General features: G+C 44.3%; 1 protein-coding gene and 1 non-coding gene across 2 annotated transcripts in view; one reads left to right on the top strand and one right to left on the bottom strand.

Annotated features, from left to right (window-relative positions):
* Nucleotides 1–24,240, bottom strand: part of LOC140721093 (NACHT, LRR and PYD domains-containing protein 3-like) — a 107,089-nt gene that overhangs the window by 4,343 nt on the left and 78,506 nt on the right. The gene's annotated exons all lie outside the window — the stretch shown is intronic.
* trnap-cgg (transfer RNA proline (anticodon CGG)) lies at nt 4,082–4,165 on the top strand. Its single transcript is given in 2 exon segments — nt 4,082–4,117; nt 4,130–4,165. It is a non-coding gene; the product is annotated as a tRNA-Pro (tRNA).

The raw sequence follows: 24,240 nt of genomic DNA, 5'->3' as shown, positions 1-24,240 counted from the left end.
ACACTGCATACGTGGGTGATATCCAGGAAAGTTCCGGGGAAGTAGTAATAACTGATCCGCCACAAAAGGACCCGAAAGATAATTGTTAGTAGATCCGCCGTTGCCATGGCCACCAGGTAGCGAGTGGTGCAGGTGGAGAGGCCACATTTTCCCCGGGACAGGATCGTAATAGCCACTAAGTTCACTGGGAGGGAAAGCAGAAAGATAGAATGAATTACAGTCTCGCCGCTCCGTGGGTCTCAGGGCCGGGATAAACTGGAAATTGAGAACAATCAAACTTTGCAGAGAACTCATTTCTGGAGGTTGACAAGTGTAAAGCGGGAGTGAACGATGCCTGAAGCGCGTGAATGCTGGGTGAACGGGAACAGAACGCGGGACTGGAAGAGGAACGCTGTTACAGGAGGAGGTATTGTCAACTGATGGCCAAGGGCGCAATGGAAAAATCAATATAAATTTCACACCAGAAGGTTCTTGACTAGCGTGTGAGGCCTGGATACCTCGGCAACTGTCTCTGCGATGCTGCTTACTGAGTTCCCGTCACATATGTTCCGGCAAACTCCATATAGTTCGAAGGCCTGCTCCCTCCGTCTCTGTTCACTTCCAAAGTTCGGTGTTGAAAACAATTTTATTTCATCACAGTTGCATGTCTTATTCTCGCTTCTTTTGTATTCTGCAACTACTTCTCTTCGTGGCTCCTTCACACTGTGTCAATGGATCTTAACAGAAAGTTTCAGTGTTCGCTTTTAAAGATTTTGCCTGGCCCGCTGAAATTTGAGATATTTTGAACGTTAGTGATTAAACCATCTAATTTTCAAAGGGAAGTCAATGTGGATACTTCAAAACATTTGTCACTTTTAGGGGTTACTCTGATTTCCTGCGGCATTTTGCTAAATGCTTCCATGCTTTTTTTCGAGAGCGGAGTATCGCCTTTACCCGGTCTGACCTGTCACGGACACTGCCAGGTTGACTCTTTCTTCTTGCTTCACTTGACGGACAACAGAGTGTGGAAACAATCCCCGGTACACTAAAACGCACACAGACCCGATATGAACTTTGAAAGCTCCCGATGTTTCGGATTCTAAATCGGAAGTGATGTCTACGGCTCCCCGCTGAATCTCTCCGGGGTTTCCCTGCCCGCTTTCCCTTCGAGCTCCCAGCAGTTTCTGAAAACACCGCGCAATACCTTTAAATTTGAATTTCAAACATGTATCACCATTGAGACGGATAAAACCAAGTAACCGGTAAAGGTGCCGGGCGCAGTGAATGACGGGAGTTTACTTCGACAGCGGTTTTGCATTGATAAATCAAAACTAGACGTACAAACAAGCTGGATGAACTCATCAGGTCAGGCCGCATCCGTTGAAAGAAGCAGTCAACGTTTCGGGTCGAGACCCTTCGTCAAGTTTCGACCCGAAACGTTGACTGCTTCTTTCAATAGATGCTGCGCGACCTGCTGGTTCATCCAGCTTTTTGCACGTCTTGATTTGACCACAGCATCTGCAGTGCACTTTGCGTTTGATAAATCAAAACTGCCTGCTCTGAATCCACAAAATGAGTCCATGTCACCGAACTTCCACTCCACATCTGTGTCAATAGTCGGTTGATTTTCAGCTGACACCGCGAATTAATCTGCAAGGGAGCTTCTGAAAAAAGCACAGAGTTTTGACACAATGTTTGCACCGATACAGCGGTGTCACAACGCTGTCGGTAACTGAACGAGACTACAGACCGCGCACATAGGACTGCAAATGATAGTTCGCAGATATTCTTACCAGGAACAACGATAACGGCAATGATCAAGTAATATGTCTTTCTCACGCGGTAGAATATTTCAAGCATGCTGTGTGAGATTCAGCCTGTCTTCCAGCTGCCTGCGATCTCACTGAAGAAACTCTGAGCTGATGAATCTCCACGGTCATTCATTTATACTCGCTCCGGCACACTGAATATTCAATACTACACAAAGCTGACTGTCTTACAACCGCTGGGATAAAAATAAACATGATGTCATTCGATTACATTCCCAATTGTGATGAGGGATGGATAACTTGACAGGAAATTACAAAATCTCCAAGATGAAGAAATGACGATGCGAGCTGTCAGCGAATGTTGTTGTGAAACACCCTCAGGATCGCCTCTCGGTTTCATGATTGTTATTGTTGATCTTGTCCATTGCTTGGCTCCGTGGACTTTGTCATCACAGACCGATGCTATACTGTTCGTCGCCTGTTCCGTTTGAGTGGCAATAAAACACATCAAAAAGAATATGCTGTTTGTGTGCTCCTGTAATAAAGTCTTAAACCAATAAAGTGCCCACGCCTGCTATAGGACATAGGAGGAGAATTAGGCCATTCAGCCCATCGAATGTGCTCTACCATTCGATTCTGGCTAATTCTGGATCCCTCTCAACCCCATACACCTGTCTTTTCGCCATATTATTTAATACCCTGACCAATCAGGAATCTCTCAACTTGTGCTTTAAAAATACCCACAGACCTGGCCTCCAACGAGGTGTGTGACAATCACTACTCTCTGGCTAATGAAATATATCCTCCTTACTGCTGTTCTAGAAGATCGCCCCCTCAATTCTGAGGCTTGTCCGCTACTTCTGGAAATCCCCACCATAGGGAACTCCTCTCCACATCCACCCTGTCTGGTCCTGTCTGCATTCGGTAGCTTTCAATGTCTGACGGCATCCTTGCTCTCGATGCTTGTTAAACAGGAGGAAGCCTGCTCACGCATGTAAGAAAAAATCTGCAGCAAAATGTCCACTGCTATCCTATGAATGGCAGAAATCCAGAAATTGCCCACGACGGGTCAATAAATCTCACCTTGAGTGCGGGATAGGACGGCAGCTTACTCTTCTTCTTTCATCAAAGTCAAGAGAAGCAGATCCAGAGAAACGGACCGCACCCAGTCGGACACTTGTGTTGAAAGGGAGGGAAAACGCTGATCAGTTTTGTCCCGGATTTTGTAACGGATTTTGAGAACGTCAGAGGAAGTCAACAGGGGCTCTCCGTCAATATAAGGCAACTCGCATTCGTCCTACTGTTCCACAATGTCTCCGACCTCATACCGTCAGGCAGAACGTACCACGGGCTGAGAACAAGGTTTGTTCGGCTGGGTAACATCTTCTTCGCCCTGTGAGACTTCTGAACAGCCAGTTGTCATCCATTAAACATTATTTATGGCAACGTCTGTGGCATTATTCACATATGTTTAACTATATGTTGTACTGGATATGCACTTAATGTCAACTTGTACAGTATACCTCCCGAATATATATTTAGTATCTGGTAATGCTATTGTGTTAACATAATTTTATGTGTTGTATGTGATGTAGGTTTTGTGTTTCCCTGCTCAAACCCAGAAAAACGTTCGTCTCGTTGTTTGCCTGTTTACGGTTTAATAGCAGTAAGTTTGAAGCTGAGCTTGAATGATAACTTTGAAGCGGTTTATGTGAAAGCGCAGCTGATGGTGCCACAAAACAAACGGGCAAGGTCAAGGACGGGATTCGGACGCACGTTTGCAAGACAGAATAGGTTACCAGTACATCGCTTTAACCTCACCACCACCTCGTCGGTTATTCAATGTTCTGCATTCCAACAGGCTGGAGGAACTCAGCAGGCCAGGCAGCATCGACGTGTGAAAATTCGTCCTGAATAAAGTTCTTAATGCGTGTCAGTTATCAAGCGTCTCCGCTGTTCATGAAACAAATGCTTCTGTACACCCGCCTGAAATCATGCCAATTATTCACCGTCCAGCAGCCGCCGGGGCAGGGAATTGCTCAGAGGCATCTCCCAATGCAAGAAAAGTATGCTCGGAATTGAGTTTTAAACAAGCGTCCCTTGTTTGGTTCCTTTCCATTGGCAAACGCATTCTGATCTGCTCTACATCAGGGTCCGTTATATTCTTATTTTGACTGAATCAAGTAACGAATACTCCTGTAATCTCAAAGGAATACAGGCCCAACATATATCGAAATCAGGCTCTCCTCTCAACAACGGAGAGGGCAACGGGTTTTCCACCAATTAACTTCAAATGGCTTCGGAGTTCAGTTGTGACGCAATCTGCGAGTGCAGGCTCGTTGGTCTAGTGGTATGATTCTCGCTTCGGGTGGAAAAGCACATGCGAGAGGTCCCGGGTTCAGATCCCGGACGAGCCCCGTTATTGGACATTATCAGTGATTTGCTTCACGACTTTTGCATTGACGCTCGAGATAATTGGCTATATCAAACAGAAACACTGAAGAAGGAATTGGAAATAGTTTTCAAGGCAGATAAGTTTGAGGTTTCACATTTTGGAATGTCAAACCAGCTGAGTATTTATTCTAGGAATGATAGAGCACCGGGGAGAGCAAATCTGCAGGGAGAGAGAGTCGGAGAAGGGCATAGTTTGCTGAAACCCGTCTCATGTGCAGAGAGACTGTGGGAAAGGTGTTCGGCACGCTGGCCTCAGGAGGTCAGTGTAGGAGTTGGGAGACTGTGTTGCAGTTACACTCTGTTGTGGAAATACGTGTGAAATGGAAACAGCGCAGCAGTCTTTGGAAAACGACGGGTCTGCATGTTGATGAGCGCTGTAGACATTAATGTGGAAGAACAAGAAACTGGCGAGTGAACTTATATGGTTTAACCTCTTCCCTTTTCCCGACCAGGACACAAGTGCCTCTAACTTGCATACAATATCCGTTTATACATTTCATACGGTTTCGAATCGGTGCGGGCAGAAATTAGGTGACAAGCGAAACTGCTCACTCCAGTCACATTGTTGTGCCAAACGCTTGGGATTTCGAGAGCTGGAATGTTACCACTGAACTCATTTTCTGCTGATCCGGATTGAGAGTCTCAGTTCTGATCTTCACCAACATCTGTCTTTGTGACTTACTTCAGAATCAGAATCAGATTCTGGTTTAATATCTCGGACAGATGTCGGGAAATCTGTTAAATTAACCGCAGCAGTACAATCAATGCATGATACATATAGAAATAAAAATCAAACATTCAATTAGAGTAAATATATGTATATTAAATTGTTAAATTAAAAATAGAGCAAAACAGATAAAAGAGTGATGCAGTGTTCATCGGTTCAATGTCCATTTAGAGATTGGATGGCGGAGGGGAAGAATTGGTTCCTGAATCGCTGAGTGTGTGGCTTTAGGCTTCTGCACCTCCTTCCCGACGGTAACAGTGAGAAGAGGAATGTCCTGGGTGATGAATTCCTTAATGACGGCCGCCGCCTTTCTGAGGTAACGCTACATGAAGATGTCCTGGACACAACGGAGGCCTGTCCCAGGGCGGAGCTGACTAATTTCATAACTTACTGCCAGTCTCGCCGCTGGCTTTTCGGGGCAGCGATGAATATCCTCCATCCCTGTCAGTCGGCGATGTTCAGGGATTCATTCATCGTGTCAGTAGCTTCAACTCGGTTTTCACAATTGCTGCAAGGTAGCGATTCAGAAATACCAACGGATTCATATGCAGACGGACTCTTCATTTTCGATTCACTGAACTTTTCATTGACCAGTTCGGTTTGTTATCTCTGAGCTGAACCCTCGAATTTGTGGGAGCGGGGGAACACTCTCAGTCTGCCCTCTACCATTTGACTTGTTTGGCATGAGTGACCCTACCAAGAGCCAAAGCATCAACTCCTAACTCCAGCCAGCTTCGCTCTCCAGGTTACTGAGCCAGGCAAGCCTTCACACCGCGACTAGGTTGTGTTCCGTTTGGAGTCTATGGATGTGATCACTAATTACAAGCCAACCCTGAGACGAATACCAGGAATGTCTGACAACATACCGAGCTGAAACCAATCACGTGAAAGTGACAGTCTCAGCCCATCTTGCGTTTGCAGTGAAATGTGCAAACCCTTTCTGAAGAGTGTCGTTCTCCGTGACGCCGCTCGCTGCTCCATTCTGTAGACACTGAACCATTTCAGCAACGACCCAGGACTGATTACTCACAGTCACTCACACCGGGTGGTCCGGAAGAAAAGCCATTGCGTGGACTGTACTGCTGAGCAATGACTGGGACGGGTGTAGCATCGAGGAGGCGGTGACTTTCCCTGCTACCCATGCTGCACTCGGAACTTGGAGGAACACATCGTTTATGTTGACTCTGCAGGCAATCCCTTTTCTAATGACACCAATATGCGTCTCAGCGTCAGATGGATATGCTGGTTGGGTGGAGTCGAAACAACAACCTTCTCATCAATTTTAGTAAGACCAGGGAATTAATTGTACTCCAGGGAGAATGCGTCAGGTGAACAAATGCAAATCCTCACTGGAGGTTCAGAACGGTGAATCTATGGAATTTGTTGCCACGGGCGGCAGTGGAGGCCGGGCCACTGGGTGTATTTAAGGCAGAGATTGATAGGTTTCTGAGTAGTCAGGGCATCAAAGCTTATGGTGAGAAGGCGGGGGAGTGGGACTAAAGGGGAGATTGGATCAGCTCATGATGAAATGGCGGAGCAACCTCGATGGGCCGAATGGCCGACTTCTGCTCCTTTGTCTTATGGTCTTATGGTCTTCTGGGTGAATATCTTCTGGTTCCTGGGCGTCGACATCTCAGCGGATCCATCCTGGTCCCAACATGCTGACGCGGTCACTGTGCAGACGTCATAATTGCTCATTAATGAGATTTAGAGTGCTGTTGAAGAATCAAATGCATTTCTGTGGGCGTACCTGGACAGCATTGTCAGTCATTGCGTCACAGTCTGGAGTGGGGCGGGGCTCCAATGCGTAGGATCGAAAGAAGGGGCAGAGTGCTGTAGTGACGGGCACGCCTCGCCAATATCGACGACATGTTCTCAATACGGTGCCAAAAGAAGGCTGGGTGCATTACTCAGAATCATCACCAGACCAAACATGCCCTCTACATATTTCTACCCACGGGGGTGGGGAGTAGGGGCGTGTGCCGTGGGGTGCTGGATGTAGAGGAGTCTGAAAATAGAAAATCACATTGTTATTAAGAGCCGCTTTTTCTGCTCAGCTTAGACATTTCTCAACACATGAACACATAAACTCTCCCTAACAATTCCGTTATTTAATTTCTATTTATTTTATTTATTGTAATTTATAGTGATGTACAGAAAATTAAAAAAAAAAATCCTTAGTGAGAGATAATATAGGATCCGAGGATAGGAGTTATATACAGGCCTCTAGCAGACGAGTTTGAGTGCAATTGACAGCGGGAGATGCACAAGGCATGTAAAAATGGCAATATTACGGTGGTCATTGTAGGATCGAAACATGCAGGTAGTTTGGGAATGCCTACTGAATGGTTTTTAGAGTACATTGTGGTTGAGTCCATTAGGAAAAGGCAGTTGTGGATTGTGTTTTGTGTTGTGCTTTGACCAGGTAGATTAGTACACAGGAATGCCTCAGAGGCAGTGATTGTAATGTGATCGATTTTATCCTGCAGTCTGAGAGGGAGAATCTAAAATTAGACGTATGACTATTCCATGCAGTAAGTGGAACTGCAGTGGCACGAGTGAGGAGAATAGAAAGGTGTAAACGGTTAATATTATTCTCAAAGCTTGCATGTACAATACAACTCTGATATTTGTCTGCTCCGGACAACAACTGAATACAGACAGGCCATGAGTGTTGATGTAAGGACAGACATCAACACCGGCACGAAAAAGGAAATGAAACAAATCTCACAAACCCCAAACTGTCTCCTCCCCCGCAGCAAAAAAAAAATAATAATATTAGCTACTATAGCAGTCCCCCAAAACATCACTGGCAGAAAAAAGTCAGGGACGATAACAATCCTCGACCCCGTCATCGCATGGAAACACAATAGCAATAACAGTTCCCGACCACGTCATTCGCAGAGAAAAAAGTCGGGGACGATAACAGGCCTCCACCCTGTCACTCGCAGAAATCAACAGCGACCTAAGTCTAGGGCTGGCCAAATCGATTGGAAAGGGGAACCAGCAGGGTTAACGGCAGATCCAGCAGGGCTGGTGTTCTAGGGGCAATTGGAAAGGCGCAGAATAGATGCATCACAAATAAGAATAAATATTCGATAGGGAGGATGAGGCAACAGTGGCTGATACTGCAAAGTAAAGACAGAATAAAGGAAACAATGAGGATTTGTAGATAGATAGATACATTATTCATCCCCATGGGGAAATTCAACCTTTTTTCCAATGTCCCATACACTTGTTGTAGCAAAAACTAATTACATACAATACTTAACTCAGTAATAATATGATATGCATCTAAATCACTAACTCAAAAAGCATTAATAATAGCTTTAAAAAAAGTTCTTAAGTCCTGGCAGTTGAATTGTAAAGCCTAATGGCATTGGGGAGTATTGACCTCTTCATCCTGTCTGAGGAGCATTGCATCGATAGTAACCTGTCGCTGAAACTGCTTCTCTGTCTCTGGATGGTGCTATGTAGAGGATGTTCAGGGTTTTCCATAATTGACCGTAGCCTACTCAGCGCCCTTCGCTCAGCTACCGATGTTAAACTCTCCAGTACTTTGCCCACGACAGAGCCCGCCTTCCTTACCAGCTTATTAAGACGTGAGGCGTCCTTCTTCTTAATGCTTCCTCCCCAACACGCCACCACAAAGAAGAGGGCGCTCTCAACAACTGACCTATAGAACATCTTCAGCATCTCACTGCAGACATTGAATGACGCCAACCTTCTAAGGAAGTACAGTCGACTCTGGCTCCATATGAGGCCTAGATCTCCTAAAGTCCACCACCATCTCCTTGGTCTTGGTGATATTGAGACGCAGGTAGTTTGAGTTGCACCATATCACAAAGTCCTGTATCAGTTTCCTATACTCCTCCTCCTGTCCATTCCTGACACACCCCACTATGGCCGTGTCATCAGCGAACTTCTGCACATGGCAGGACTCCGAGTTATATTGGAAGTCTGATGTGTACAGGGTGAACAGGAGCGGAGAGAGTACGGTTCCCTGCGGCGCTCCTGTGCTGCTGACCACTGTGTCAGACCTACAGTCTCCCAACCGCACATACTGAGGTCTATCTGTTAAGTAGTCCACTATCCAATCCACCATGTGAACTAGGTAAATTGGCATTAGGATAAATTGGTGTGTACTTAATTTGGGAAATTGGAATTGGCATTTTGGAAGGCTGGTTCTTTTAATAAGCACCAGGAGCTGCTGCTGAACACTGTGAAATGCTGGTTTTAAGTTGTAGGGTTCCATTCGAAAAGATTGTTTTGAAGTCATTGTAGCATCTTCCCTGTAATATGTAAATGACAGGTCAGTTCAGAAAACGCTCTAGTGCAGTCAGTCGCTCAGCGGTTTGTTTAAGTCGTCTGCACTAGTTCCATAAATTATCCAGGTGCTGCTGTGTGATCAGATTATATCGATTATTTCCTCAGCCCTATTTCTCGGAGCACTGTAACTGCAGACTCGCAATAGAGTTGTAAATTGTACCGAAGTTTCGACTCTCCATGCGGAACCCGGCTGCCCTTTGTCTCCCAGGCAGAATTCACTCTGTCTACGACATCATCTGCCTTCTTTCAGGAAACCAATTCTGAATCAACGCAGCCAGGTTTCCCTGGATCCCATGCCTCCTGACTTTCTGAATGAGTCCACTATGGGGAACTGATGAAACGCCTGACCAAGATTAATGCACCCACATCGACTGTCCTGATTCTTCTGTTTGTTTTAGTTTCACTTTTTCAAATAATTCAATCTGACCCATAAAGGACAACATGCCATGTTTTCTCTCCGAAGCAGACTACGTTTCACCAAATACTCATAAGTTCCTTCTTCAATAATCCTCTCCAGTAGTTTACCCACTACTGTTGTAAGACTCCCTGGTCTATAATTCGAAAAACTATCCCTATTATCTTTTGTCAACAAATGAATAACATTTTCCACCCTCCAATCATCTAGTTCTACTTCCGTGGCCAGCGAAGACACAAATATCCTGTCCAAAAGCTCAGCAATATCTGAGCTCGCCTTCCAAAATTACCTGAACTATGTCTCTTCCGGTATCGGGGAATCATCTATTACAAAGACTATATCCCTTCCGGCATCGGGGAATCATCTATTACAAAGACTATATCCCTTCCGGCATCGGGGAATCATCTATTACAAAGACTATATCCCTTCTGGCACCGTGGGATCATCTGACATAATGCTTTCCAAGTTTCCAGCGTATCCTCTTTTCAGCGTCGGTATGTTCGAGCATATCTATCTTTTGACGCTGTGTTCACATTGATCAATGTATTCAGTGAGGAGCTTCACCTCCTCCTTGGACTCCAGACACAAGTTTTCCTCTTTTACCTCTGACCTGCCCACACTCTCTCCAGTCTCCTCCTGTTCTTCACAGAGCATCTCGCCAAGGACTTCTCAGATCCCCCTATCACTCTTTTTACGTCCATTCTTAAATTCCTTCTTGTCTGCATTGTGACTTGCTATAGGTTTACCTGATCCTTTCTTCCTGTTCTGTAAGTATCGTTCTTTCTTCCTCTTGACATGTTGTTCCAACTTTCTTGTCTCCCAGGGTTACTTTACACTGTAATCCTTTCCCTGCGTCACTGAGACAAGCCTATACTGAACTCCGTGTAAGTGCTCCCTAAACAATCCCCACATATCTGTTGCGCAATGCCCCGAGTGCATCATTTCCCAATGTACCTTCCTAAAATCCTGCCAGGCAGCACCATAATTCCCAGACCCTCAATTGAACACATTCCATACTCTCTGGTCCTATCCCTGGACAAGGTAAAAAGAGGGGAATTCTGTCCTATTGTTCTGAAATGCTGACCCACCGAGAGATCTATCACCTGACCCGTTTCCTTTTCTAATATTAGATCCAGTACGCACTGTTCGATAGTGCGCCTGTCGACATAGTGACATGAATCCTTCCTGTACACTACTGAGAAATTATGCCATAATTAAACCTTTTACCCTGGGGAGATGCCAAAGAATATTGTGGAAGTTTCAGTTGCCCATGCCAATAAAATGGCAAATGTCCAAGTCCCGCTTCCCGATCGGTTCCTCACTGCTCCCGTTGCAGGGACGGCTGTATAGAATACTCCAAATGGGGTTATCATGTTTCTGTGTTCGTCTCCCAGTCTATTCACAAACGAAAGCTCCACGTTGTCCTCCCTTTCTGCAGCTGCAATACTATCCCTGGTTTCCCATCGCACTCCCTTTACACTCTGTTACCCGACCCTGTCCATTTAGAGACATCTAAAACACGGAAATTCCTGCAGCCATCCCTGCCCTTGTGACAGTCGAGTGTCTGTGATAGTTTGGAACATACTTCAACCAATATAACAATCACGCCAGCAGCATTGAGCGTTTGTATTGCTACCTACCTGCACTGTATGAAGTCAGCAATCTTCCGCCGATTCTGCAATACCCGGATGACCAGGCATATGAATGATTGAATTCACGACTTTTTTTGCCAAACCTGTTCATTGTAAAACGGCTTTATTTGAAAACTCCGCTGAATTGTCATGAGACGCGGGCGTTATCTACACAGATGGCCATTTAATGTAAACACATACTTCATTCCATTCCTCAGCTCTTCTCTGAATTTCCTCTGTGTCAGTGTATAGATACAAGTGTTGGTGCACATGCTGAGTACTTGCATCATGAACCCAAATTGCTGTAGGATGTATACCGGGGAACTCAAATATCTGTCCTCGTAAAAATAGTTTTGCGATTGCCATTTTAGAGAACGGGCTACATGGGGAATCCAAAATAATATGAAATTAGCTGATATAGAAAACAGCAAAATCATCGATTTTCTGCGTTTTTCCACCTCGGCATCTTTCTGATTATCGCTGCTGTGCCGAATCCTCCTGCGGACTCTATTTGCCACAACGATATGACTTACAGTTAACCCATTAAACACCAGGATTAATCCGATTGGTATCAATGGTGTTAAAATGCTCTGCAGTAATGTATATCCTCTCCACTCGGGTGAAGTAGCGTATTCATATGTGCCGATGCACCGCCACGGTGTGTTGTCAATGATGACGTAAGGTTGAAGGGCAAAGTAAAACGGGGCACATTTCCCGCAGCTCACTGTAACCACTGTCACGATAACCACCGTTGCTGTTCTCTCGGTGCAGTATCGTTCCCGCAGCTTTCGGCAACATATTGCGATAAAGCGATCGAAGGTAAAACTGACCGTGAACCAAACAGAACAGTCCCGCGTCACAGCCGCAAATACAACTGTCAGAGCGCATACAGGAGTGATGAGCAGGGATCTGGAATAAATGTAGATATTGTTGGTCTGGTCCAGTAAAGCAACAACGATAACCACCATCAGATCCGCTGTTGCCATTCCAACCAGGTAACGGGTGATGCATTTGGAGAGTCCGCATTTTCCCCGAGAGAGGATCACAATCGCCGTTAAATTAACTGCAAGAAATTTGGAAACAAAACAGAAATATGATCAGTTCCCTGAATCCCCCATTCTACCGATGCGATGCAGGGTTTGGTCTGTTTGGAAGTGGAAAGCGGGAATCCAGTGTGTGCGGTCTCGGTCGCTGCACTCCGGCTGGAGGACAATGACGGATGTGAGTGTCAGTGGATTGGCGACCTTCCCACAGTTTAGAGCGAGGCATCCGAGTTCCACGAGTCACGGACCTGTGAGCAGTCGATCGCTCCTGTAAACAACACCATTTCCATTATTAGAGGTGAAATAGCTGAACGGATTGCTTGTAGCGGTGACAAAATGGCATCAGGGAGATATAAAGCACGAGTTCTCATTAACTGAGTTACAGAAGAACAGACCTACGTGTCGAAAATAGACTGGACCGTCATTTAAATAAGCTGCCACGTTGTTATAAGGTCGAAGTGTCTGCACTGATAGAGACTCAGAGCTAGAACAGCAGAGACCGGCATCACCTCAGAAAGCCTAGCGAGGTGAAATTATGAAATAATGTCATATCGGCACCAACTTAATTGTCAATAAAAGAGAACACTATAATCAAAGTATGGAAAATGGAAACAAAACCATTAGATGCCTGAATCCTCCATTCCGGAAACCCGTTTCAGCCGATGGTACCATCTGTGCTCAGTAACAGTGCGGATACCGCAGCAGAGTAACGACGGCACCATACATAAAGTAACCAGCTCCGGCATCTTACCGGGGACACCAACCGCTACAAGTGTGGGATAGAAAATGCCCGCGATGTAGTAAATCGCCGGATATCCCATATTCCGTCAGAAGCAGCGTTCAGTTGTGCGGAGCGTTTCAGCTGCTCAGCTGGACTGGTGATCGGTTTAGCAGACTTTTATTGAGGAGAGAGCAATTCCACTGAGGCAATTAGCGTGGCGATCACGTCAGGGACATTAGTGACAACCAACTGCACAAACACTTAAATTAAACTATTTTTACTCACTCTGTCACCGTGCCATGAATTTGACTCCTCAAGGGACATTGCAATCTATTTACTTTAAAACAAAATGTAATGTGATTGTTGCAAGTTTAATTTCCATGACACCTGACCTCACCTATTCAAAGTGGACATAGTTGTCTCAGTATTGTTTCTAACATACGCGTTCATAATGGAGTTGATTTATTTTGTAGCATTCAACGGAGCACATTTGCTTCTAAAACAGAGGGGACGTGTTTGGTCTGGCAGGTGAAATGGAGAACACTTCTTTATTAAAGGGGAACACTCGTTCATTCCCGTCATTCGTTCGTTCCAGTCATTCCAGGCGGTGCAAGTGATGGAAATCACAGTGACAGCTGACATGTTTTACAATAAAATGCACTGCACATATTCCTACAAACACCTTAAAAGATCCACAGCAATATTCCAGAGACCTTTGATCAAAAAGGGAGCGTCTCTTCGGGAAATTAGCGAGGGCAGTGGACAGTTCGAAGAACAATGTTTTCCAACGCACACATGGGCCGTTTGGCAGGAACCAGACCTCTGCCAGTCAATGACCTGACCACCCCGTACCCGTGACGTGCAATGCAGTCTGTTTAACTTTAAATATATTCTCAAACCTCCTACAATTCTACCACTATTTCTCCATCCACTCTCTCTATGAACAAAAGTCTCAAGTGAAATCTGTGAACTATCCGCAGGTTCTCAAGATGTTTTCCCATTAAGTTGAGCTTTTTCTTAACTCCTGATTTACTCCCAGGTATATTGCCTTTCGAGCGTCACTATGAGCATGTGCAGAACAGCGGAAGTGTTCAAGCTCACCTGTCAATCACACTTCCTTCTGCTCCTGCAGCGCACCGCTCCGTGCCGATTGTGGTTCCCGTACCTAGGAGCGGCCCTCAGTTTATTGGAGGCGGTGTCACCACTCAGTTACCATTGTGGAACCCGTAGAATCGTGCGGCCTTCGGTTGACTCGAGAAAGTATCACCTTGAAATTCATCCTTCCAAAGTGGATCACTCTGTAACGTTCCGGGTTGAACACCATCTGTGACTTCTCAGCGCTGCTCTGCGTCCTGTCACTGTCCTGTTGTAAACTCTGACTATCTTCTATACCATCCGTAATTTCACCAACCTCCACATCATTGCAAGTACAATAAACCACCCTTCCTCCTCCTCATCCAAATCATTCATAAATACACATAAAGCCGAGGGTCTCAGAACAGATTTCTGCAAGAATCCGCTAGTCACCGACATCCAGGGAGAAAACACTTCATCTACAACTATCCTCTGTCTTATGTGGGCGTCAGTCTGATTCCACCAGCCAACTTTCCCTGGATACCAAACTTTCTGACGTTACGAATGGTCCTACCATGGCTAACCTGAACGCCTTGTTAAAATCCATTCATATCAGATCAATTATCGCCCACTTTATTTCCAGAAGACCACGTAACTAACACGTTCTCCCATCTTTTTTCTCTCTTTTATTGTCTCCGCCTTGGCATTCGGCAAGTGGAAAGATGTGACCTATCCTCATCCTCCGGGTACAAACTGGAAGTGTTTGCCTGAAACATAACTCGAAGAGGAACATCTCATCTCGGTCCAGGGCATCACATTGACAATATGTTTTCTAGAACTCAGCTACTAAATGACATTGACTGTCTCCAAGGGGTTTGAATTGGTTAATATGATACCAACCCAACTTGTTTGGAACAGTCTAAATTCGATATACTGGTGGACTGGCTCTGTCAGCGATATCACATGTCCCTACAAATCGCGAAGCTGTAAAGGGGCTCGGCTGATGGAAGGACATTATAACCTTCTGTCCTATTTCCTACTCCCGCAGTTTTGTTTGCACCTCGAAATAAGCTTTGCTCTGCTGATCCTTTCGTCTCCTATTATGTGAGGCAACATAATGGGCCTCCTTAATAGAGTCAATTAATTGCTGCCTGCATTTGTCCTTCCCAATGCCACCATACTCGGTTGATGATAAATCTAGTCCAAACAAGGCTTCTAACTCTTTCATTTTAGCTAACATTGTCATTAAAGTTATGTTCATCCATTCAACAATTGCACTGTATTGTGGCCGATAAGGGATATCAACTGTGTTTTACCCCAAACAGTTTCATTACATTTTGTATCACATGTGCGGTGCAGAGGGGACCATGACTGATTCTATAGTGCTTGTCAATCGCCAACGGGTAAAAACTCTCTCAAAACCAAATCGTGGCTGTAACGTCAGCGGTTTTCATTATCTAGATGGGGAAGCCTATCTCCACTTGGTGAAAGCATCCACTATTTCGAGGACATATTTTAGTCCTCCAGGGGATGGAGATGAAAATCCACCAAAACAATGCTCTAAAGTAACACATTCTCCTTCTACGGAGCGTATCTTAAAATACTTCTATAGCCAATTAATCTGGGTTATTATTGGGCACAACACAAACAATTCTTACAATAATGTTGTACATCCCCTCGCAAATTCAGCCATCAACACAGATTCTACAACTGTTCCATAGTTCTGTCTGCTCCTTGATGCCAACAAATGTCATGGTGACAATACATCATCTGGTTTATAGACAATAGGTGCAGAAGTAGACCATTCGGCCCTTCGAGCCTGCACCGCCATTTTGAGATCATGGCTGATCAATTCCTATCAATACCCGGTTCCTGCCTTGTCCCCATATCCCTTGATTCCCCTATCCATAAGATACTTATCTAGCTCCTTCTTGAAAGCATCCAGAGAATTGGCCTCCCCTACCTTCCGAGGCAGTGCATTCCAGACCCCCACAACTCTCTGGGAGAAGAAGGTTTTCCTTAACTCTGTCCTAAATGACCTACCCCTTATTCTCAAACCATGTCCTCTGGTACTGGACTCTCCCAGCATCTGGAACATATTTCCTGCCTCTATCTTGTCCAATCCTTTAATAATCTTATATGTTTCAATCAGATCCCCTCTCAATCTCCTTAATTCCAGCGTGTACAAGCCCAGTCTCTCTAACCTGTCTGCGTAAGACAGTCCAGACATCCCAGGAATTAACCTCGTGAATCTATGCTGCACTTCCTCCACAGCCAGGTTTCTTTCACATTCTGGCACCAAAAATCCATCATTATTAAACACAGTCCCTTTCCGTGCCTGTATCCCTCGATACTCCATATACTCCTCAGAATCCTCTCCTCTTTGTGCCTTTGCAAACTCCTGATCCTGTTGCTGTGTCATGACTAACTCTATATGTGTACAGTTTGGTGGTTTCTCTGCCATCCCTATCTCTACATGTGGATTCCAGTTCATCACCCAACTTGATTCTAGTTTGGCGAACTCACCAGCCTTCCTGCTCCCTTCCGGGGATGTCTTTAACTGAGCCCTCTCCTTTTTTCATCCATCAGTGTCTCCTCTTTTATTCTCAAATATTTACTTCATCAAGGGAGCTGATGGTAAAGGTTTGCCTTCTATTGCAATATAACCTGTAGATTCCCATAACGGTAAATATTCAGTCAAAGCACATGAACATGCAGTCACGTACTTTCATCAGAGATTAGTCTCATTGCACATCTTGTTCAGCGCAGGAGTAGTGAGTCTCAGGGCTTGATCCTGTACTCTACTGTTCTATGATCCCAATGTGTCCAGGTGATGTGTTCACATTGTAATGTCAAACTATTCATCGTTCGCTGTCTATTTACCGACATTCATCTCCTTCTTCTGCACTGATGAGTGTAATAGAGGGCAGGGCGTCTTGCAACGCAGGAGCAAACTCTACCGTCCAGCATGTCCCTGACGAGCGGAACACCCTCCGGCTGTGCTGTGACATAAGCAGTGGCACCAATTTCTCAGGATTTTATCAATCAACCGGATACTGCAATGTGGAGCTTTGGATTACTCCAAATGAGAAACTTGAGCTTCCCTCGCATTCCTACTCAGAACCTTTTCCAGTGCTGCCACGGACACAGTCACAATCTTATCACTGAAGAATACATGGCATGTTGCAGACCAGCCTGAAGCTGTGATAAGAAAATCGAAATGATTATGATATTATTATGAGTGGTATATAACTCGAATAAGTTCATGCTCTGGTGCACTTTTAAAAATATATTTGGGGTTCTTTCGCCCACCACTGTCATTTGATTTGAGTTAATTAATATGGTTTCCTTCCAATTTTTTCTTAAGTGGATTTGAGTTGGCGGATTGATATTTATTTTTCTATGCAAGCTTCTATGATGTATAGCTCCGCGGTTGTGCTCCCAATTTTTTTTTTGTTTGTTTGTTTGTTTTCAGTTAGTAGGGTTCTTTTATTTTCCTTCTTTTTCTTTCAAAAAATTCTTAACACTTTACTTTCTCTTATTATTGATATATTGCTTAGGTTTGTTAATCAGTTATTTGCTAATTTAATTCCTTATTGTACATAATGGCATATTGGCTCAATGTATTTTTGTTAATCTTCAATAATAATTAATAAAAAGATTTTTAAACGATAAAATGAGAATATGTGACAAAAATCGGCAAACATAAGACAACAGAGATACACGGTGAAGGAGCAATTTAGAATTGCTAAGAGAAATGTATTCCTATAAATGCTGCTAGAACATGAGACGCGCTGCCTCGATGGGATTTATTTCAACCAATTATCAATTTAAGTATTTATTTGAATTAACTAGAATGATTATTTTGTTTATTCTCATCTAACTTTTCAGAAGTTGCTTTGCCAAGCCACAGGAAATTACAGATCAGGTGCTGTTCGATTTGCTCTATGTGGTGGCAAGGTGTAGCTTGCAGGATGATGTCGGGCCGAATGGTCTGTTTGTCCTATGACTCTATGACGCTGAAAGTACCGCTCAATAAACCGTCATCATTCATCAGTGCACTGTCCCTCTCACAACATTAACGTAAACCAACCGCAGTAGACTCTTGATCTAAAAATAGCTCAGGGAATACAGGACGTGTATTAAGAGTGTTTACTGAAAGAAGATTTAGTAATAGATTTGAAATTGGGAGGGGAGGGGAGATCCGAAATTATAGGAGAAGACAGGAGGGGGAGGGATGAAGCTAAGAGCTGGAAAGTTGATTTGCAAAAGGGATTCACAGCTGGAGAGGGAGAGGATCACGGGACGGGAGTCCTAGGGAGAAGGAAAGGGGTAAGGGAGCACAAAAGGGAGATGGAGATCAGGCATTTTGAAACGCTAACAGAGCAGAAGCTCAGTGCCGCTCTTCATTTACATTGATACTTTCACGGTCGGTATGACTTATTAGAACTGTCATGTTGCTGCATGTATTTGACTCTGATTACTACGCCTGCAACACTTAAAACTCAATATCATTTACGATGTGCTGGTGCCAGATGGGCTGCTCATTATGCAAGTTCTAATATGAATTCCATTCAACACACGCTCGACTGTAACGTCTACAGCAGGTACAGAAGTCAGAAAACATAGAAAGTCTACGGCACAATACAGGCCCATCGGAGAAACATGTCGCTACTTTAGGATTACCTGGGGTTCCCCATAACCCTCTATACTTCAAAGCTTCCTGTACCTATCCAGGAGTCTCTTAAAAGATCCTATCGTATCAGCCTCCACCACCGGCGCCGGCAGTCCATTCCGCGGACTCACCACTCTGCGTATAAAAACATATCCCTGACATCACCTCTGTACCTGCTTCGTAGCACCTTAAAACTGGGCCCTCTCGTGCTAGCCATTTCAGCGCTGGGAAAAAGCCTCTGAAGATCCACGCGATCAATGCCCCTGATCATTTTATACACCTCTGTCAATTTAGCTCTCATCCTCCGTTACTCCAGGGTGAAAAGGCCGAGTTCACTCGTTATTCTCATATGGCATACTCCCCAATTCATGCAACATCCTTGAAATCTCCTCTGCACCGTTTCTATGGCTTCCACATCCTTCTTCTAGTGAAGCGACCTGAACTGAGCACAGTACGCCAGGTGGGGTCTGACCGGAGTCCTATATAGCTGCAAGATTACCGCTCGGCTTCTAAACTCTATCCCACGGTTGATGAAGACCAATGCACAATATGCCTTCTTAACCACAGGGTCAAACAGCGTTGCAGATTTGAGTGTCCTATGGACTCGGACCCCAAGATCCCTCTGTTCATCCACACTGCCAAGAGTCTCACCATTACTAGTACATTCTGCCATCATATTTGACCTACCAAAATGAACCACCTCACGCTTATCTGGGTCGAACTTCATCCGCCACTTCTCAGCCCAGTTTTGCATCCTATCAATGTCCCGTTGTAACATCGGACAGCCCTTCACACTATCCACAACACGCCCACATTTTGTGCCATCAGCAAATTTACTAACCCATTCCTCCACTTCTTCATCCAGGCCATTTAAAGAAGTCAAGAGGAGTAGGGGTCCCAGAACAGATCCCTGAGGCACACCGCTGGTCAACGGCCTCCATGTGTAGAATATGACCCGTCTACAACCAGTCTTTGCCTTCTGTCGGCAAACCATTTCTGGATCCCATATTTATATGAGTTCAGCAATCTTGACGGTATCTCCAACACCTGCTAATTAATCCACCAAGGACAAGCAGTAGTACCTGGAGTAGGCACCATGTGGCCCGTGCATTTCAACTCTCAGTCTGTTCTGATTTGGAATATTTCACCATTCCCTTCTCAGCACTGGAAATTATTCCTGGAGCTCCTCCACACAGTTGTCTGTTTTATTTTTAACTGGACTTGTATCTCACAACCATCATCTGGAGGGATTATTCAGGGATGAACAGTCAACAATGGGTTTGCTAGTGGGCCCATATCAGGAAAATATATATTTTAAAAGTCCAACTCCTTCATCATTTGGGTCACTGGGAATGTCTGTAACTCTGAATGTGTTCTGTTCTGCTTACCTTCACTACAGCAGCTGAGAATTAAGCTCTTTCCATATATTTTCGAGATTCCGTCCGCAAATCGATACATTTCTCTCTGCCTCGCTCACACTCCCCTTGGATTCCGTTCTTTATGCCCCAAGCCAGTTTCCATTGCTTTGTTTTTGCAACACTCTGTCCGTATCTGACCCCATTGGGACTGTCCCCAAGAACGCCTGTCACCGAGAGTGCGGGTTTTCGCTGGACAAGTATAACATCCGCAGAACTCCTGCCTGCACCAATTCTGCAAAGTGCTTTGCTTGATGGATTGTCTGGGGTTTTACACCAAGAGGTGCGCTGCCAAAACAAAATATTCATCGTGTAAATTCTAATTTATGAATTGTTGATTTTGATCGATTAATGGAACTGAAGTTGATAAGAAAAACTGAAAGTCATTTCTGTTTCCTTCCTGTTTCCATTTGTAAAATATATCCCTTTCACTGGAGTTGTCATTTAGTTCCAGCATGATTTTAATACATATTTAACGATATAATTAATAATGCAATTCTTAGAAGCAGCTCTATTATTTTCTAAATAGCAAACATTGGAATATCTTCTGATGAAAGATTTGAAATGGAAGCCTTATTCATTTTTCCATAAACGATACCTGATCTGCAGATATTCACCTCCACATTCTCCCTGCCTTTCTAAATTGCTACTGAATAAATTCATTAATTCCCTTTTAGGGAAAGTTACGGAGCTCAAAGGGAAGAGAACAGAGTCAGAAAGAACGACACCCTTCCCCGATCTGATGATGGGGAACTGCTCCACGCACAAGGGAGCGATGTGGAAATACTTTGTGATTATGAGTGACCAACGTTGGACAAAATAGTGAGGGGATTCCAGGAGCTCGCTGTGTTAAGACACGCGTGTAGCACAAAATCGCAACGAAGCATTAGAGTTTCAATTATAATACGGCTGTTTGCATAGATGTGTTTTAATATAAACAGATCCCGATTGGCAGATGTAACTAATCTGAGTTACCCACTCAACAGAAAGTTGAGCGATGAAATGTACCGTTTAAACCACATTTTGAATTCAATGTTAGACTGTAGCTTGGCAGACTCGAGGAAGAAAAAAATCACCAAAACCATCCACTGATCTGTGGATTCAGGTTCCAATTAAGAGAATCATTTGTTGCAGCCTGAGACTGCACGTACGTTGTTTTCCACTGGTCCAGCTTTTGGTTCTAATGAGGCACGTATTCCTCGTGCCGACGCATTGTGAAACCACACAGTCTTGATAGGGTTTTTCCCCACTGTGAAGCTCATACACCCGGCAGGATACCGACACACTCCAACACCCCGTACTCTTTTGACAGAGTTCTGAAACACATTGTAAACGCACTGCAACTGCTGGAGTCTTGATATATCGTCAACTTCCCTCGCACTTCTGGCAGTGGGTTTCCATACCGTGAGACCTCACGCACCCACCCCAGGCATCATCCTTACACACTGTGAAACACCGCAGTCCTTCTTCAACTTCGTATTTTGTTTTACTTTGTAAGAGGCAGGTCTAGGTTCTGGATCATTTCGTAAGCAGTTGATATGTTGAAATTTTGGAGGTCAAGCTGAGCAGTGATTCTTACTACAGATTCCTGATGATTGCACAAAGGCTCTGATTTCAGAATCGTCCAAACAAAATCTGACAAAATATTTCCCATCAGAAACGGCAGTGAATATGATCGCGGAATGTAGGACATTACATGTGCTGGAATTCGAATATGTGAGTTCGGATTCGATAAGTTAACATGAGAATTTGCATGGCAAAGCGTTAGTCTGTGTTAAAGGTGGGACATTTAATATAGCGGTGTCGCTGGGGTCGCTGTCTCTAAAATGTTAATACTTTGTACGCTGTTCAAAGAGCAAAGGTCATTTTAGACACAATGTCACACAAAATTGATAGTTTTACTGATGTGATGGGAATGTCTCTTCTTTTTGAATTAAGGGGATAAACTATTTCAATTCATAACACCGATGGAAGCAGTATTTGCTATTTCATTCACAGAATATATCTGGTGGCTGTGTGGTGTATTTGGAAAACATGCAAGATCTGAGACCACCTGATATCCCCCTCCAGTAAGTTTTCCCAGTGACTGGATATGTGCCTATCTCAGAGTCCTTGGTCTCCACCACCATAGGCAATGCATTCCAGGCACCCAAACCTTTGTGAGTGGGAAAAGTACCCTACGTATTTCCATTGCACTTAGACTCTCTAAACGGAAACACACTCACTTTGGCCTGAAACCTTTATATATGATTACTATCTGTCTTGGTAGATAGTATAATATCTCGCTATTCTCCTTAGGCTTTCTTCAGACTTGTAAACCTCTATCAAATCTCCCGCCAGCATTCGCCCCTTATGCATACTGATAAACCTCTTCTACACCTTCTGCATCTTTTTTTTAAATGCAGCAACAATAATTGGATGAAGTAGTTTCAGCCTAACTGGCGTTTTGTAAAATTGCAGCATAATATCCCAACAAGTTAAATCATTTACTCAGATAATAAAGGCAAGCTCCCTGGAAGCAGCAACGTTCCAGATCAGGAAGTTTTATTGTGTCACAGAGTCCAATGATCTGAGACAGTACAACGCAGCGGACTGGGATCAGTAGCAATCCACCGATCGGAAGTTTTTATATAGTTCCTAGTGCGGCCTGAACCAGCCTACGCCTCTGAGACCCCGAAAGGGAACGCGATGTGTGCAGGACGCTCTTGTGACACGCTTACTGTCTTTCGGTTTCCATTTTGATGCTTAACCTCTCTCTTTACCGAGTCATCATGTCGATGAGGAAATGGACACCGAAACTAATCCAGACGCTAAACTGTCCCCGGCAGGACAGACAAGCATACCAATGTAGAAATGCCTGAAATTGCACATCCATTGTACACTTCGCTTCCGTTAGGAGTTCCAGGATATCCCTGCCATATGAAGTAAAAATGTGACAGTGCGGCTCCAAACTCTTTGGTGGTAAGGTACGGGAATTTTGTGTCTGTGCAATTATATATCAATAAAATAAAATAAAAAACACACACGCGGGTGACAGCTTTAACTGGTGTATTCAATTGCAGAAACAGAGAGGAGAGAGAGAGAGAGAGAGAGAGAGAGAGAGAGAGAGAGAGAGAGAGAGAGAGAGAGAGAGAGAGAGAGAGAGAGAGAGAGAGAGAGAGAGAGAGAGAGTGAGAGAGAGAGAGAGAGAGAGAGAGAGAGAGAGAGGGAGAGAAATGCGCATGTGCAAATATGCGGACAACAGATTAATGCGCATGTGCAAACATACAGACAACTGATCAATGCGCGTAGGTACCATCAGTCCATAAGTAGCGGGAGTCAATGCTCTAAAAGAAATTGATCCACATTACACTTCCCCCCTATTTATGTTAATGTAACATAGAATTGTATATGTTCAGTGGACCATTTTCTTTCCATTTCTTATTGATTACTGTACTCCAAGGGGAAATTCAGTGATTTGGAAATTTTCTGTACGCATCTCTGTACTTGTGTTTTACAATACCGTTTGGCGGAGTTGCGTGACTGTTCCTTTGTGTTCATGGTGTAGCTTTCGCCAGCATTCTGACGCACCATGAGTTGGACCTTCCAGACATATGTGTATTTGTAGCACAATCAATTTTTTTTGTGTGTATTTGCGGTACAGCTTGTCCGCACATGGTGTTCCCCTTTGAAATGATTACGTGACATCTAAAACTTTGCTGCACCAGTAGTGATTTGGTTTGTAATATTAAAGGGGGTCAATTATTATGCAATCAGAGTCAAAAGAAATCCAGATTAAATCCGAATTGACTCAATGTTGTAAAACAAACACTACAGACATGAAAACTTCCAAGGGGTGAAAGTGCAATTCAGGTTGTGAAATATGTAAATCTGACTAACTCCCTCGCCGCCAATAAACTCACTACTTTAGTGCATCTGAGAAACCAATTGTCATTGTGGTAAACATAGAAACATAGAAAATAGGTGCAGGACTAGGCCCTTCGGCCCTTCTAGCCTGCACCTCCATTC

Source organism: Hemitrygon akajei, unplaced genomic scaffold (assembly GCF_048418815.1).
Source record: "Hemitrygon akajei unplaced genomic scaffold, sHemAka1.3 Scf000050, whole genome shotgun sequence".
NCBI lineage: Eukaryota > Metazoa > Chordata > Chondrichthyes > Myliobatiformes > Dasyatidae > Hemitrygon > Hemitrygon akajei.
This window is presented reverse-complemented; position numbering and strand designations above follow the sequence as displayed.